The 14,508-nt window shown below is 40.6% G+C and overlaps 1 protein-coding gene across 13 annotated transcripts in view; it reads left to right on the top strand.

Annotated features, from left to right (window-relative positions):
• EPB41L2 (erythrocyte membrane protein band 4.1 like 2) overlaps positions 1-14,508 on the top strand; it is a 205,498-nt gene that overhangs the window by 37,842 nt on the left and 153,148 nt on the right. Inside the window, exon 1 of one of the 13 annotated variants that reach the window (XM_053913801.2) lies at positions 5,928-5,955. The exons of the other annotated variants lie outside the window; for them this stretch is intronic. The gene's annotated coding sequence lies outside the window, so the exon portion shown is untranslated. Of the gene's footprint in view, positions 1-5,927; positions 5,956-14,508 lie in introns of those variants that run through there. 13 annotated transcript variants of the gene reach the window in all.

The raw sequence follows: 14,508 nt of genomic DNA, 5'->3' as shown, positions 1-14,508 counted from the left end.
GGTGTTTGACTACTGAACTTAAACTCTTAACCACTATACTTCATTGCCTCTCAGTCAGATAGTTTATATGAAAGCAATTAAAAAGGCATATGGCTTAGAAAAAAACAAAACAAACATGAAATAAGCAGAATAGAATGAAGCCTCCAGTGGAGAAGGAGGTGGGCTGGACTGAGTTTTGGAATGATACCATACAAAATGAGGGATGTAGAGGGAGTGGACTAAGAAACAGGAGAATTCAGAAAGGTTGTCTTTGAATCTAAGTCGAAGTGTATTAAATGCCAAACATCAGATGAGGATATAAGCAGGGAATAAAACCAAAATCCTACAGCTGGCATTTTCTCATCCTCAGGTATTACCTTTAAATATCACTTTCTCAGCGAGGCCCTGAGAGTACTTGGGATGGGACAGAATAAGACTCATGAGTACCCAGTGCTTGTTTGTATAATTTGTAGTGCATCGTAGGCCTTTGCCATCTGTTAAGGAAAGGAATTGTGGCAGCAGACCTTTGGGAAATAAATTCGAATAACATGTGGTGGTCCATGCCCTCAGAGACCTCTTGGTATAGTCTGGTAACTTAATTGTTAAAACATAAGTGGTCGTGTGCTAGTGAATAGCTCTCTTGCTGCCATGAGCTTTTTGACTCGTGGTCCTGCTTATTCACCATCTGTCCCATGCCATTCTAGGACACGTGTACCTAGTTATGGGAACCTCTTCAGCAGGGGCCGTTGACTAGTGCCTTAGCCTCTTCCTTGGCCTGAAAGTAAGATCCATTTTAGTGAGCAGCCCTCCTTCCTGGCAGCTCCGTACCCTCATTGCCCCACAATTTCAACCATAAACCCTATGCTTTAGTGATACGAAATTACAGAGTACTCATATTGCTCCAGGGCTTGGGCTTGTAGCTGCTACTCCCTCTGCCTGTTCTTCCTTTTCCTGACCTGTCAATCTGGTACTGACCTTCAAAATGCAGTTGAAAGGGTGGTCATCCTGATGGAGTTTTCTTGTACTGCCCTCACCCCTGCAGCGGCTGGTTTCTCCTTCCTCTGTGACTCTGCCAGTGTTGGAGACCTGCCATAGCACTTCAGGCTTTTGTCTTTACGTCCACCGCTAATCGTGAATGCAAGCGCTTGAGGACATGGGCCATGTTTTACCTTCCTCCTTCTTTCTCAGAGTCTAACCCAGTACCTGAGTCAGAGGAAATGTTCAATAGATAGATCCTGAATGAGTGAAAAAATAATGGCTGCCTGCCACTTCTACATTGGCAAGTTTCTCCACTGTTTGTTTTTAAAAAATGTTTATTTGATATGAAAGGAAAGTTAAATACTACTGTAGACATACAGTTCTTTTCAGGAAAGGGAAGTTTGTATTTATATTCATTGAAAAAACTTTGGCTCACGAAAGATTAGATGGAGCTAATTTTGGAGGGACGACGAAAGACAACAGGAAAAGAAGTAACATAGTAAAGCTGATTATATCCCTCAGATGATTTTTAGGTCGTCATGGCTATGTAAACTTTTCGGGTAGTGGATGAAATAAAATCTTTTAAGTGTTTGATTTACTGCTTAGTAATCACACATACATATTAAAATAGCAGTATATCATTTATTAATATGGAAGGATTGCTTTTGGCATTCTTTTACTTTATGGAACTTTTATCCAACATAATTTTCCAGGATATAACATAGTCTTCATTTGCTCTTAAATTGTTTGAGATTAGTACTTTTTTATTCATTTATTCAACAAACGTGTATTGGTGCCAAGCAGTGTAATAGGAATAGAGTGATTTACAAGATGGACAAAGATTCCTGTCTTCATGAAAATCCTGTTCTTGAGTTGATTCTAGTGTGCTGATGTCACAAAAATTTTACCCAGTGACATACTTCATTACTTAATATCTTTGATATCCACCGGAGGTTAGTACTGCAGAATTCAATTTTTAAAGGGCTCATACAATGACAGTATTAATAATTGATGGGGAATACCCCCTAGGAATGGATAGTAATGGTGATCACGCTATTCTTACAATGGCAGCTAACCCAGGTTACCGTGTACCACATACTATAATACAACTAGAGTGTTTTTTATCCTCACCTGAGGACATTTTACCATTGCTTTTTAGAGAGAAAGGGGGAGAGGACGGGAGAGGGCGAATCAATGCCTCCCATACACACCTGGATCAGGGACTGAATGAACCTGGATTGTGGACTGAACGCACAACCTAGGTATGTGCCCTGACCAGGAAACAAACCTGCAACCTTTTGGTTATGGGATGTTGCTCCAATCAACTGAGCCACACTGGCCAGGGCCAACTATAATGTTTTGATTCATTTAAGCCCCACATTCAATGTATGACATAGGTGCTATCAATAATTTTCATTTTGCCATATAGGAGTTAAAAAGAATGACCTACGTATATGAACTACATGGAGCTACATATATGAGCAAAATTTGAAAAACACAACAGACTATGAATGTGGTGATATTTATGTAAAATATAAAAGTAATATTGAACTACACAAAAAATGTCACTTCCTGCAGCCACTGAGATATACGAACCTTGGCAAATATTTTCTGCTCATACATGATTTTTCTGGAAGCCTAAAAATTGATTTTTAAAAATGAGTCAGTGTTAATTCATTGCCTGTTTTGGTCATTAACTAATGGTGTATGACAAATTTTTAAACGCTTTGCAAAACATATTCATATGTATTGTCACTTAATCTAATTACTTTTTGAGATAAAGGATCGAAGGATTTTATTGTTATTCAAATTAAGTGGCAGTAATTGGACTTGTCTTTCTGATTTCTAGTTTAGTTCTTTTTATAATAGTTTTCTATATTTTTCCACACTCAGTTTGATGTCTAGGTATACTTCATTCATGCAGCAGAATGGCAGTACTTTAAATGCAGTCATAGTGGTTGTGGTGAGCTTTTTTTTTTTCCAGTAAATAATGACATTGATTTATTGCCTTTTTGGGGAGGGGTGGATATAGATTTTAAATATTAAGCTTTCCTTCTTAAACCTTAGTATGCACAAGAATGATCCAGTGTATTTATGAAAAACAAACACAGTTTCTCTATCCACTCTCATCCCAACCCCCAGCCTAAGAATTCTGCCTTTCTCCTTTTCTCCTTCACTAGATTGGTTTCTTACGGGCTGTGAGCCTTTCTTGGGCATTTTGGTGTTCTCCACAGTGAGCAAATTGCCCGGTGGGAGGTGTGTGTGTATGTGCGTTGTGTTTAGTAAATGTTTGCAGGATGAATTCAGGAGGAGTGTTCCAGAAGTGAATACCTGAACAAAATTAGTACTATGTTAATTGTGGTTGGGGAAGAGTAGAAAGGATTTTAATGCTCAAAAGTTAGACGAGTGCTGAAATTGGTTTTCAGTTAACCTGGTAAGCATTATTTTCACATAGCCTTTTCACTAGCAAGATTACTTAAAAGCATGATTATAAAGTTCCAGGGAGGGATTTTACTGGAAAAGGTGTAATAGAAAATAAGAATAAACAGAAAAATCAGATTATTTCACACAAGTATACCAAGCCAGCTTAGAAGTTAAGTTCTCTTCGTAGCGGAGTGTTCTCTAACACAGACCACTGCGAATTGTTCAGCCCCTTGGCAGCAGCACAAAAAGCTGCCCTTTTCACCCTCGCCAGCTCTCAAATGTGGACAATTCATAGCTGGAACTTATCTTCAAGAAACTGCTGGTTTTATTGAAGCCAAATGTGTAGTTTTTCATTTAGACACATGAAGGGCTTTTAGTGCTCTTGCCATGTATGAAGTAAATCACATAGATACTTTAAAAACCACATAAGCAAACAGAGCATCCTCAACTTATTATGTGCAAATACAGATGCAGACCTAACCTGTTTGGTAATAAATACAACTCTGTCTTGCGCATCTTTATCCCTCGCGGTGTTAGCTGTGTGCTCTTTAAATACTGCAGCTGTGCAATAAATCCTAAGTGAACGTAGGCTGGAGGTGGGATGAAAACTGAAAAATTGGTGACTGATTCTACATTTCATACATGAACTCTTTTGCTGTTTAGAAAAAGTCCAATTATATTTTAATGTGGGTTTTCTAATCATGTAAGAAATTTAAAAGTGAACAGTAGTGAAGAAATTTCTTAATTGCCTAGTTAGCTCTAATCTGAAGCAAACTTTCGAGGCTGAACTTTTCTGACATGGACCAGAAAAACCGTGTACTTGAACAGTAAACTTCAGAGCGTTGACGTCTCATGGTAGACCTCTGGGTAACCTTGGGTAGCTGCTCCGCTGTTGTTTACTTATTCCAAAGTACGTTGTGTGAGATGTGGACAGGCAACTCGAGAAATGCTGTTTTGTTGTGTCTTTGGTGATTGTCATACAGGCTGTTTCACGCTGGTGTTGAAGAGCACACAGGAGTCCCTCAGACCCACAGAGTAAATAAATCTCCGACAGAGAGAGTGTACTTTGAAGATGCCGATAGGCAATAATACGTAATCTCCTTGATATTGTTCTGTTTGTGGAGATGAAAGATGGTATGGTGTATTCTCAGTTAAAGGGAGCAGTGAATGGTAAGCATGTTTGCGATTGGTGCTTGCTCCATGTGCAGTGTATCTATTTAAATTGGAAAGATTTCCTAAATACAAGGTGTGTCGTTTGGGCTTAGACACGGGCAAGTCAAGTCTTACTAGCTAGACACATAAGAATTTTCCTTTGAATTTCTAGTTTAGGTATATTTAAAATTAGTGTTAATATTGGACTCTGAAAAATATTCTCTTGATGATCTTTTATTAAATCAAAGTAATGCTGTGTGTAGTTGAATGAAGGTTCCGTTGCTCATCATTTTTGTCTGCTGTGGTTTTTGGGCAATTTCTGCTATTTTGCCCTCAGAAGAGTTGCCTTTGCATCATTATTGGAACTTGTTTGAGGTTGCAGGTCATTTTGGGAGACAGAAAATGATCCCCAGAAAATACTGGGCTGATTTTCAATCTGAATTGTGAGCTTGGTTCACCAGATTGAATTTGGGGATTTGACTCTCGGGGAAGGGTAGTGTCCAGCTACATTTTGTGAGTAACTGTTTATGGCTTTTTGCCATTCGGGGTTTTTTTTTTTTTTTTTTTTAATAAATTACCATCTGTGACATTTTAAGCCAAATGACTTTTAGAGATTCTTTTTTTTTAAATTTTGCATTTAAAAGACAATATTGTTTTTTTCTTGAAATTAAATATGTTACAGCTGTAAGTTACCACCTCCTCCCCTTACCCTCGCTTAAATTATTGAAGGAGAAAACTGTAGACTGATTTCGTATGCCTGAATAAAAAACTGAGAGAAGGCCTGAGAGGGAACTTCAGCTTCATCTTGGTGACTATCCTTGCCCAAATACTTTCATGCAATCCTTTAGATTGTAGGAAAACCCCAGACTTAGAGGGAAGGGCAGATTTGAGGTTGTTTGTTTATTTTTTAAGCAAAAGGCAAATGGACCTATTTTAACCACTTACTTGAAACAAGGCAAGTTGAGAACAGTGGGAAGTCAAGGACAATGAAACCTCAGGAAATAGCTTCACATGTTGCCTATTGCATCCTGGACGATTTGGATAAAACAGAAACAGCTGGGATGCCAAATACCCTATAAACTTCCAGTGTTAGCGGAAAGTGTGGTGTGGCACGTTTATGAGCTTATTTAATACAGAGCTTTGCCCACAGGTCTTCGGTGATTTGCTTTCAGTTTTCTTCACAAAAATGCCAAATATTTGGGGCCCTTCTTATTACTAAATGAAAAATCGTGTGCATTTGGCTCCATAAAACAAGTAGCCTTGAGAGATGGGCCTGCCTAGAAATTGACTACATTTTTGTGGGAGAAAGGGTGAAAAGGGCAGTTTCCTGTGTTGCTGCCAAAAGGTCTGAACAATTTGTAGTAGCTTGTGGCTAGAAAACAACTTCTGTGAGGCAGGACAGCAACTGCAAACTGGCTCTGGGTATGTGTGAGAAAATGCTCTTCTTTCCTGTTTGATTGTTAGGATTTATGGGAAATTCAAATGGTGCATTTTTAAACTCAACTGCTTAAAATGATGTTTTGGTTGATTTGGACAAAAACCTAGGAAATATGTACGTTTGGCGTTAGCACAAGTGGTACATAATGTGCAATGCTTTAAAAAGGGCAGCATTTATATTTTGCTTTTATTGTAACCGTGAGCTTGGATGGTAATCCATTTTTCTCCTGTATTAAAAAAGTGCAGGTAAATCTGTCATCTAAGGTGTGCATTTTTTGAGGATTTTTTTCCCCCAGTTAACTTTTTAGAAATGTGATTTTCTCTTAGTCCACTCGGGCTTTGCATTAGGTATATGTTTGTAAAATATATATGTAAGTAACTACTGGTAATTGCCACTTAACAGTACTTAGAGTGTGCCAGGTACCATGCTGATGTCCTTGTCATTGGTTATGTTTTTCACTTTCTTTGGATGAGGGAGACAGCTTAGAGAGTGGTTAAATGCCGTGACTATGTAATGGTTGGAGCCAGGATTTGGAGTTTTGTCTGTGTGTTCCTAATTATTTTAAAATAGTTAGTATTCCAAATTTTCATTAGTAAAATTAAAATCTGTCAAAGTTTTCTTTCGGTAGAATGGTCTTGGTTATATAGAATGAAGATAGACTTAGTTTGATTTAGCTTTTTCACTAATCTCTGTTTTCAGTTGCTGCTTCCACCACACCTGACCTTCTGTGTATCTAATCATTTACTTTGGTTGTCTGAACTAGCAGTTACCAGCGTATACACGCAAGCATGTTGTTATTTAAATGCTTCGGACTTTTACTTTTTTTGGCCTTAATTTGATCTTTCTCTTTGGTTGGAGATATCTATATTAGCTTTTCTTTAACATGCAGATGATAGCTGGTTAAGACATAACTTTTATCTTAATATTTTGCTTTGTTTATCAATGTCATTTTTTTCTTTTTTGCTTATTTAGTAAGTAGCCTGATGCTTATAATCTAGCATAGTTGTTCTCAACTGGGGTGGGAGTGGGTGGGTGATTTTTGTCCCCCTAAAGAACGTTTGGCAATGTTGGCGACGTTTTTGACTGCCATGTCTTGAGGGCGCCCCACTGGCATCTCGCGAGACCAGGTATGCTGCTGAACATTTTATGACGCACAGGATAGACCCTTGGGGCAAAGAATTATCTGGCTACGATGTCAGTAGTGCGGGGTTAGAGAACCCTGATTGGCTAACATAGGGCAGTGACCAAATCTAAATAATCAAAAACTGTCTCTGTCTTAGGACATTTTTGTTTTCATAACAAAATACAATAACTCATTGGTAACTAGGCAAGTTTTTATTCTCTTCCAGAGGTGGAGGAAGAGGCTGTCCATCTGCTCACCCCACCCCAAGCCAGGTCATTCAAGTTGGCCTTAATACTGGATTTTGTTTTCCAGTGGCTTCCTATCTTCATCCCCTATCGCACTTGGAAGAGATCCCATTATCTTAGTCACAAATAATTGCCTATTCAGAATGTTACATGACCTACCTTGGCTTGGGGTGGAGGAGAAGCAAAGGAATGAAAGGGATATTCACCAAAGTTTTGACTGGGATGAAAAGTCCTAGCGTGCCTTTCATGATTACATTGAGTACCAGAGAATGCAGTCGTGAGTAATATATGTGAGTTCACACATATCTGCAGAGTCAAGGATTCATGAAATAGCTTTATAAACAAAACAAATTCAATGAGTAAGTGGAATTTTTAGATAATCTTTAAAATAAGAAATCTCTAGGTCTAGTATCTAAAATCTCTATGTCTAGTATCTGTCAGATAACTGCCTGTTAGGGAAATTGACTCTTGGGTTTTAACTTGAATTCTTGGGCCTAACCTTTGTGATTTTGATTAAATGTAAAAAGTTGGAAGGAGCAACTAGTAGTGCTATTTGGATGCCTTTATAAGTACTTGGGATTCTCTACTTTCTTTCTTTGCTCCTCATCCTTCATATATGGCTCCAATTTTACCTAACTCCATTTTCTGTTATGCTTCCCCCCCCCCCCCCCGCCCCAGATTGCTTTATGTAGTTATTTCTCAGAATGAATCATTATCATTGGTTTCCTCTCTCTGTCCCTCACTAGGCTGTTACATATAGCACAGTCCTGGGTACATAGAGGCCATCCCCTAAATACTGAGTGAATGAATGGTGGAGGAAAAGGAGAAGCAAGCACCTTAGCAGTCTTAAAACTAACTAACAGAAGATGGGTAGTAGGCTCTTTGACAGCCAGGGTGCTGTGGACGGCACGTAATTGAAGGTAGGAATTGTTATGTGAGCATGATCATATTGGTGTGGTTTGTGCTGTGCCATTTTTTTTTAATGTTGGTCATCTGGGTGACAGGCTGGTAGGCTACCTGTGGCCTTGGCCATATCTGCAGGTCTAAGTGGTGTTCATGTCTTCTACCTCCAAGCTAAATTATCTCCTTACGTTGAAGGGCTCGTAGCGTTTGCATGTTCTGGAGTATAAACTGCGTATTTGCTGGCATATGTGATTTCAATCTAGATTTCTCAACTGAGTGAGTTCCCCCCTCCGGGAAGAACTAAAGTTTACAGCGATAGACATGAACCTTGAAGGCCCGCAGTGATTTTCCTGTGGCGGAATTCTTGTAGCACATTGGATTCTGGGCCTGGGCAGACATGCTTCCTTAGCCTTCACTTCAACTGGTCCCCAGATTTCAGGAGACACAGCTCCATTTTCCTCTGGGGTTCATTCTCTTACGTGCATTAGTGTCACTGTTAGAGGCCTGGGTTAGGGTAGATAGCAACTCTGTAATGTGTGTGTTTTGTTTGCCTGTTGAACTGTACGAAAGCATTTATTAGACAGTTCGATTCAAAGTAGAAATAATTATGGAAAAGGCTTTCTTTCAGAAAGAGGCCCACTAACGGCACCAGTGCTTATCACTGTGGCCGTGCCATCGGGCTCGTCTCCCGCGAATTGAACATGCCTGGCCGCACAGGCATTGCGCGGTTGAACAAATTATGTCTGGACAATGAACTGTTGATGCCCGATAGTGATTATGAGCAAGAAGCGCAGAGTTGCACGGGGACTACTTTGGTAAGAAAATTAAAGATAGAGTATGACCAAACATTTGCATCAAAGAAGAGAAAATAAAAACACTTTTTTGAGAGCAAATACTCTTTTTCTTTTATTATTTAATGGTTAAGTGCCCTTAAACTTACTAATATTGGAAGTCAGCCTTGTACTGGACAGTTTTGTTTTTTAACAAAAGGCTAGTAACTTTTGTTTGTTTATAACACTGACTTTGTTCAAATACATCAGGCTTTCCTTAGGAGAGGACAGCTGTATGTAGGTTGTGGCTCAGACCACAGGAAGATCCAATTTCCAGAGCCTGACCTTCGCCTGTGACTTTTTTTGCTGTATGTTCAGGTGTGAAATCTATGATCAGGAAAGTGCGGTGTGGATTTACTAGGGTGCTGTCGTAGGGTTCCTGGAGATTGCTAAGAGTTCTCAAAGGCTGGACTGGGAATTCCAACTGAGAAAAGTCATCAGAGTTATTTTTGTTTGGCTGCATGGGGGCAGGTGTGAAGTAAGGCCTGAGTTAGCTGGAACCACAGAGCGCAAGAGGTTCTGGAGGAGAGTAGGGCTGAGAGTTCAGGATACAATGGTCCCCACGGAATCCACGCCATTGAAGGAGGGCAATGAAGAAGGCAGTGGGAAGGGAGTAGGGGCGCAGGCTGCTCAGGGTCAAAGAATTGTTGAAGTTGGGTTTCAAGAGGGATTGAGCTAGAAAAATGGGAGATAGAGACTGGGATGCATGAAATTGAGACAATGGAGGATTATAGGTGTATCTAGGGTGGGAGTTTTCAAGAAATCATTTTAGGAGATCAGGACTGGCATTTAGAAAATGAGGTAGGATAAATAACGTGAGAGTCGGGCCTTATCTAGCATATATGGCACTTTTATGTGAATTAAAAGAATTTTTACCCTTGGGGAAAAGTTTTCAGTTACTAATAATTATGCTTCGGATGACCCTCTTTGGCTGCAGTGCTGCCACAGTGCAAAGCTTCCCCTCTGGGAGGGGAAAGAAAAAGCCGAGTGGGAGTAAAGAGACGCCTTTTCTCTGCTGAGATGGAGAAGGCTCACTGTCCGTGGGGCGGTGTGGGCGGTGTGGGTGGCGGGGGCGCAGTGGGGGCTGGATTTAGCACGAATTGCCTTGAGCTTACGCTTTCTTTCTGATCATAGTGGATCACACTTTTGAAAACTTTGGTTTCCATTAAAACAGGGTGTGTTTACTGTTTTATTTATGAACCGGAATGGGATGTAAATATTTTGTTCTTGGTCACAGTGGGAAAATTTGAAAGCCATTGTATGGGGTATGACCGTGGGAATGGGTGACTGAGATGGTGAGGAAGACAGGCTCATTGAGATTTGCTTTTTAAGTAGGAACAAACTAACATTCCCCACTCTCACACACACACACACACACACACACACTCTCTCTCTCTCTCTCTCTCTCTCTCTCTCTCTCTCTCTCTCTCTGTCTCACTTATACATATTTCTCTGCTCTGTCCCTTATGGAAAGAAGTAAGAGTATGGTAATAAAACTGATTTTATTTAGGATGCATTAAACACATGGGGTTTTGGGGTTCAGCTCCCACTTCCCTAGGAAGATGTTAAACATTGTGGGGTGGTGAAGAAAAGTGTGGCCCATAAGGCCCCGAGAGTGGTTGAGCTTCTGGCTCAACACAGGGTCTCTGCAGGTTCACCGTCAGACTGAGGGAAGTAGATTAGATAATGCCAGAGTCTGGGCCATGGCTAAGATCTGGTGATTCTGCGGGGCACAGAGGAGAGGGAACTTTTGATAAGTGCTTTGGGTCATAGGAGGAGGGCTATTTGTGACTTAGTTACAGATCGACCGCATACATAATTAGTGATAGAAAATGGAAAATTTTAGAGCGTTGTGAGGGTAACAAAGCTTTGTAAACGATCAAGTAGACTATCACAGTTTTGGGAACTGTGAGATAATTGGTTCTAGCTTCTTTTTTGTTTTGCTGCCTTGATGATTTGTTAAAAACAAAACAAAAAGCATCTGAGTGTGGTTTTGGCCTTGCCTTTGGAAGTAAAAACAGACACTGGGTCTGGACTTTCCTGGTCTGCTTTCCTGTTATCACGCGTAGCAAAATCTTGAGAGTCCAGTCTCCCTTCAAACTGAACCGTATTGGTCAGGCGTTGGCATGGGGAAGAGGGAGCCTACATTCAACGGCTCTTAAAAAGGAAGGGAAAGGTGCCCAGGGCATTGTGGGGCGGGGAGTTAGGAAGTTCTTGTAGCCCTTCATCCCCAGTCTCCCAGAGTTCACACCTGTGCCCCCTCTCTTTGGGGGGCCCTTGTGGAGGAGTGGCAGGGGAGGGACTCCTCACTGGGCTAGTATGAATGGAGGTTGACAGAAAGGGTCATCTCCCATTCATTCTGCTGGGGAGCAGATGAGTTTCAGTTGAAATTCCTTACTGTGTGTCTTCCTTAGAAGTGTCAAAATTGGCAGTTAAATTTTCACTTACTTTGAGGTGCATTACAGGTTAATTGGACCTCCTTAGTATGCTTGGGGAGTCAGTATTGCCTTTAATGATGGCTTCTGTGGGGAAAAAGAATCGTAGCTAACATTTCCTTAGAGCTTACTTTGCCAGAAGTAAGCACTGTCCACGTTATTTTATCTGTCCGGATGGCCAGGCATCCTGTTCTCTTAGCCCCATCTCACAGAACGAGGACGAGGCTCTCATCCGCAACCTCACTTTGTCATCCTTATCTCATTCATTCCCCTAGTGTGCCCGCCCCTTCCTCACCCAAGTCTTCACTTCATTTATCTTTTTTTCGTGTTTTTTAAGCCAGTGACTCAAAATCCGGCCTATCATGAGTAGGACACTGCCTATAGACAGGCGTGCAGAGTGGGTCCCCCTCAGGTCTGCCAGATGTAAATAAAGGTGGGAGCCGCCAAAGTTTGGACTGCCAAGGACAATGTTTGACGCTGTGGTCTACAGAAGTGCTTAAAGCTGAAAGGTTTCGAATACAGGGCTTCCTAAGTAGAGTCCAGTCAATGTGACCGAGGTTTTCTAGGGCCAGAAGGACTGTGTTTTGTGTTAAATAGCATTGGGTGGGCTCAGGGATTCTGGCCACGGCTGCATGCCAGAGACAGTCGAGAGCCATGGCTTGTAATGACATCATCTCCACAGGTGCCAAATCTCCGCTGCGCCCCCCGCCCCCGAAAAAAGCATTTGCTTTTCCCCCCTTTTCTTTTTAGAGAACTTCTAAGCACTCCTATGAGGTTTTGTTGTGAAAGTAAGTATGAAATCCAGTTCTGGGTGTGTGTGCAGAGGTAGGGAGATGAAAATACAGTGCTTTTTGAAAACCACTCAGTCCCAGAAATTCCGGTTTTAGGTTACTTGCGTTCATTCACTCCCAAGAGATTTTTGTGGAGAGGGTGGGGGCTGGTGGAAGGGATAGAGACCAGATGAGAAAAGTAACCTTGGAAAAACAAAGTGGAGGGGGTTTTCCCCCTCCGTTTCCCCCCTAATTGAAGACTGGACTACAGTGTTTCTAAGTGTGCTCTGATTTCCAGCATGTTTTGCAGAGGCTGATGAGCTCTGATTTCCAGATGTCAAACTTGGTTTCGGAGGATGGGATCTTTTTAATGGCAAATTTATATGTTTGTTGAATAAAATTTGGAATAGAAAACATAATAAAAGCCAGCCTCATTCTCACTTTCAGACATAATTAGTTAATATTTTGTTTTTTTTTAATCTTTGGACCCGACATTTATATCTTATAGAATAAATATTTCAGTAAATTTGTATACACTTCACAATGTTTGCTTTTGATGTCTATTTTCATTCAATCTGTGTAGTTTGTCATACTAAGTAACTTTTTAAAAAGGTAGAATTTTAGGATTTTGAGGCATGTTGGGAGATAAATAATCTACCCTTTATTTAATGGATAAGAAAATTCAGTGAAGTGACTTTCTCAAAGTTACTAACTTTCAGAGCTGGAGTTAGAACTGGCTTCACGTATTCAGTATACTTTTAACTATACCATTCATCTGTATTACTTTACTCGCTGGGGAGAATTTGTGAAGTATAATACTTCACAAAGATAAATTAGAGTTTGTTGCCTCAGAAGAGGTAAATCCATCTAGCTGTAACTTTGAGTCTGAAAGAAGGTGACACATTGAGACTACCCACACACACTTGTGTGGTTTATTAATTTGCCCCAAGTGGCTTGGAGAAGTTTGAAAACCATTATGATATGGCTGGATTGCTGCTATTTCAGGATTATTTGATGTAAGCCTGAAAGGAATGGAGGTTAAAATGTATGTTCTACATTAAGCATAAGCACATTTGAAGTTTCTCTCTTCCCGCCATGTTTGAACTGATAAATTGCTTAAAACTTTTTAGTGGTTTTGCCACACTGTTAATTATCTCATATGCCAACTTTCTTCCACTCTGGAATATATTTGCCATATTTTGCTGAATGCCTGTAGTAATTCATATCTGTGTAATTTTCTTTGGCAATTACTCATACAGTCTGATGAGTAGTTGGCATTTCTCCTACTGTTGTCGTGAAATTTGAATGCTTTATGAATGTTCACTTTCTGTGGGGTTGTGTGGTAACGGTTTAGTATCGGCCACTCGAGGAAAGAATGTTGTCATTCCTCTGCCTTCCTTTCTGCCTCTCCCCCTCCACTTTGTTTGTCTCCATAGGACTGATGGAGCACTTTGTAGGTTCTCACTGTTGGTACTGTGACTTGTTATGGCCTCTTCCCACTCTCTGAGTTGATAGTGGTGCTGGCACCACTGTTTGCGGGAATATCTCTGCAGGAAAAGGAAGTCTAGCGTGATTTGCACATATTTTGTTTTGGTCAGTGGGTAGTTACAGGTCCTTTTTGGGACAGTTGTTGTGGATGCAGACAATGTACTGGCATGCAGAGTCTCAGCCTCACCCTCACCTCTGTGTGACTTTGGTGAGATGGGAGGGACGCTAGGAAAACAGGTGATGGGGAACCCTCAGTTTTCTTGGAGAAATCCTTCCACAAGAAATCTTCAGCATATTAAATTATGCATCATGAAGACTTACTGACAGTTTTGTGCATTTCTTGGCTTTCTGCATCTTGAAGGTGAAATGAGGGAAATGAAGAAACTTAGTGTTGAAAATATGAAGAGTAAGGAGCAGAAAAGAAAGGAAATAATTGCTTGTATGTATTTGTAGGTAGGAGAAGAAGGAAAAAGAGAAAGAATGAAACGCCATCAAGAAATGAGGATAAGTAGCCAAATACTAGGGTGGGGACCAAATCTGAATGTCATTTGGCAAAGTTGATTATGCTTCTGGTTCTTTTCCAGAAGTTTTTCAAATCATTGGAGTGGGTGGGGGAACTCCACTAGAGATGACAGCTTAAGTGTTGGAGAAATATGACGGAAATAGAGCTTGAGTGACTAAAGTGGGAAGAAACAGAATTAAGAAAAAAACTTCTTTTTCTGGCAGTGCTCTGTTTCTTATAA

Source organism: Desmodus rotundus, chromosome 11 (assembly GCF_022682495.2).
Source record: "Desmodus rotundus isolate HL8 chromosome 11, HLdesRot8A.1, whole genome shotgun sequence".
NCBI lineage: Eukaryota > Metazoa > Chordata > Mammalia > Chiroptera > Phyllostomidae > Desmodus > Desmodus rotundus.
Note: the sequence above shows the minus strand (reverse complement) of the source record. Positions and strands in the feature narration are given on the sequence as shown.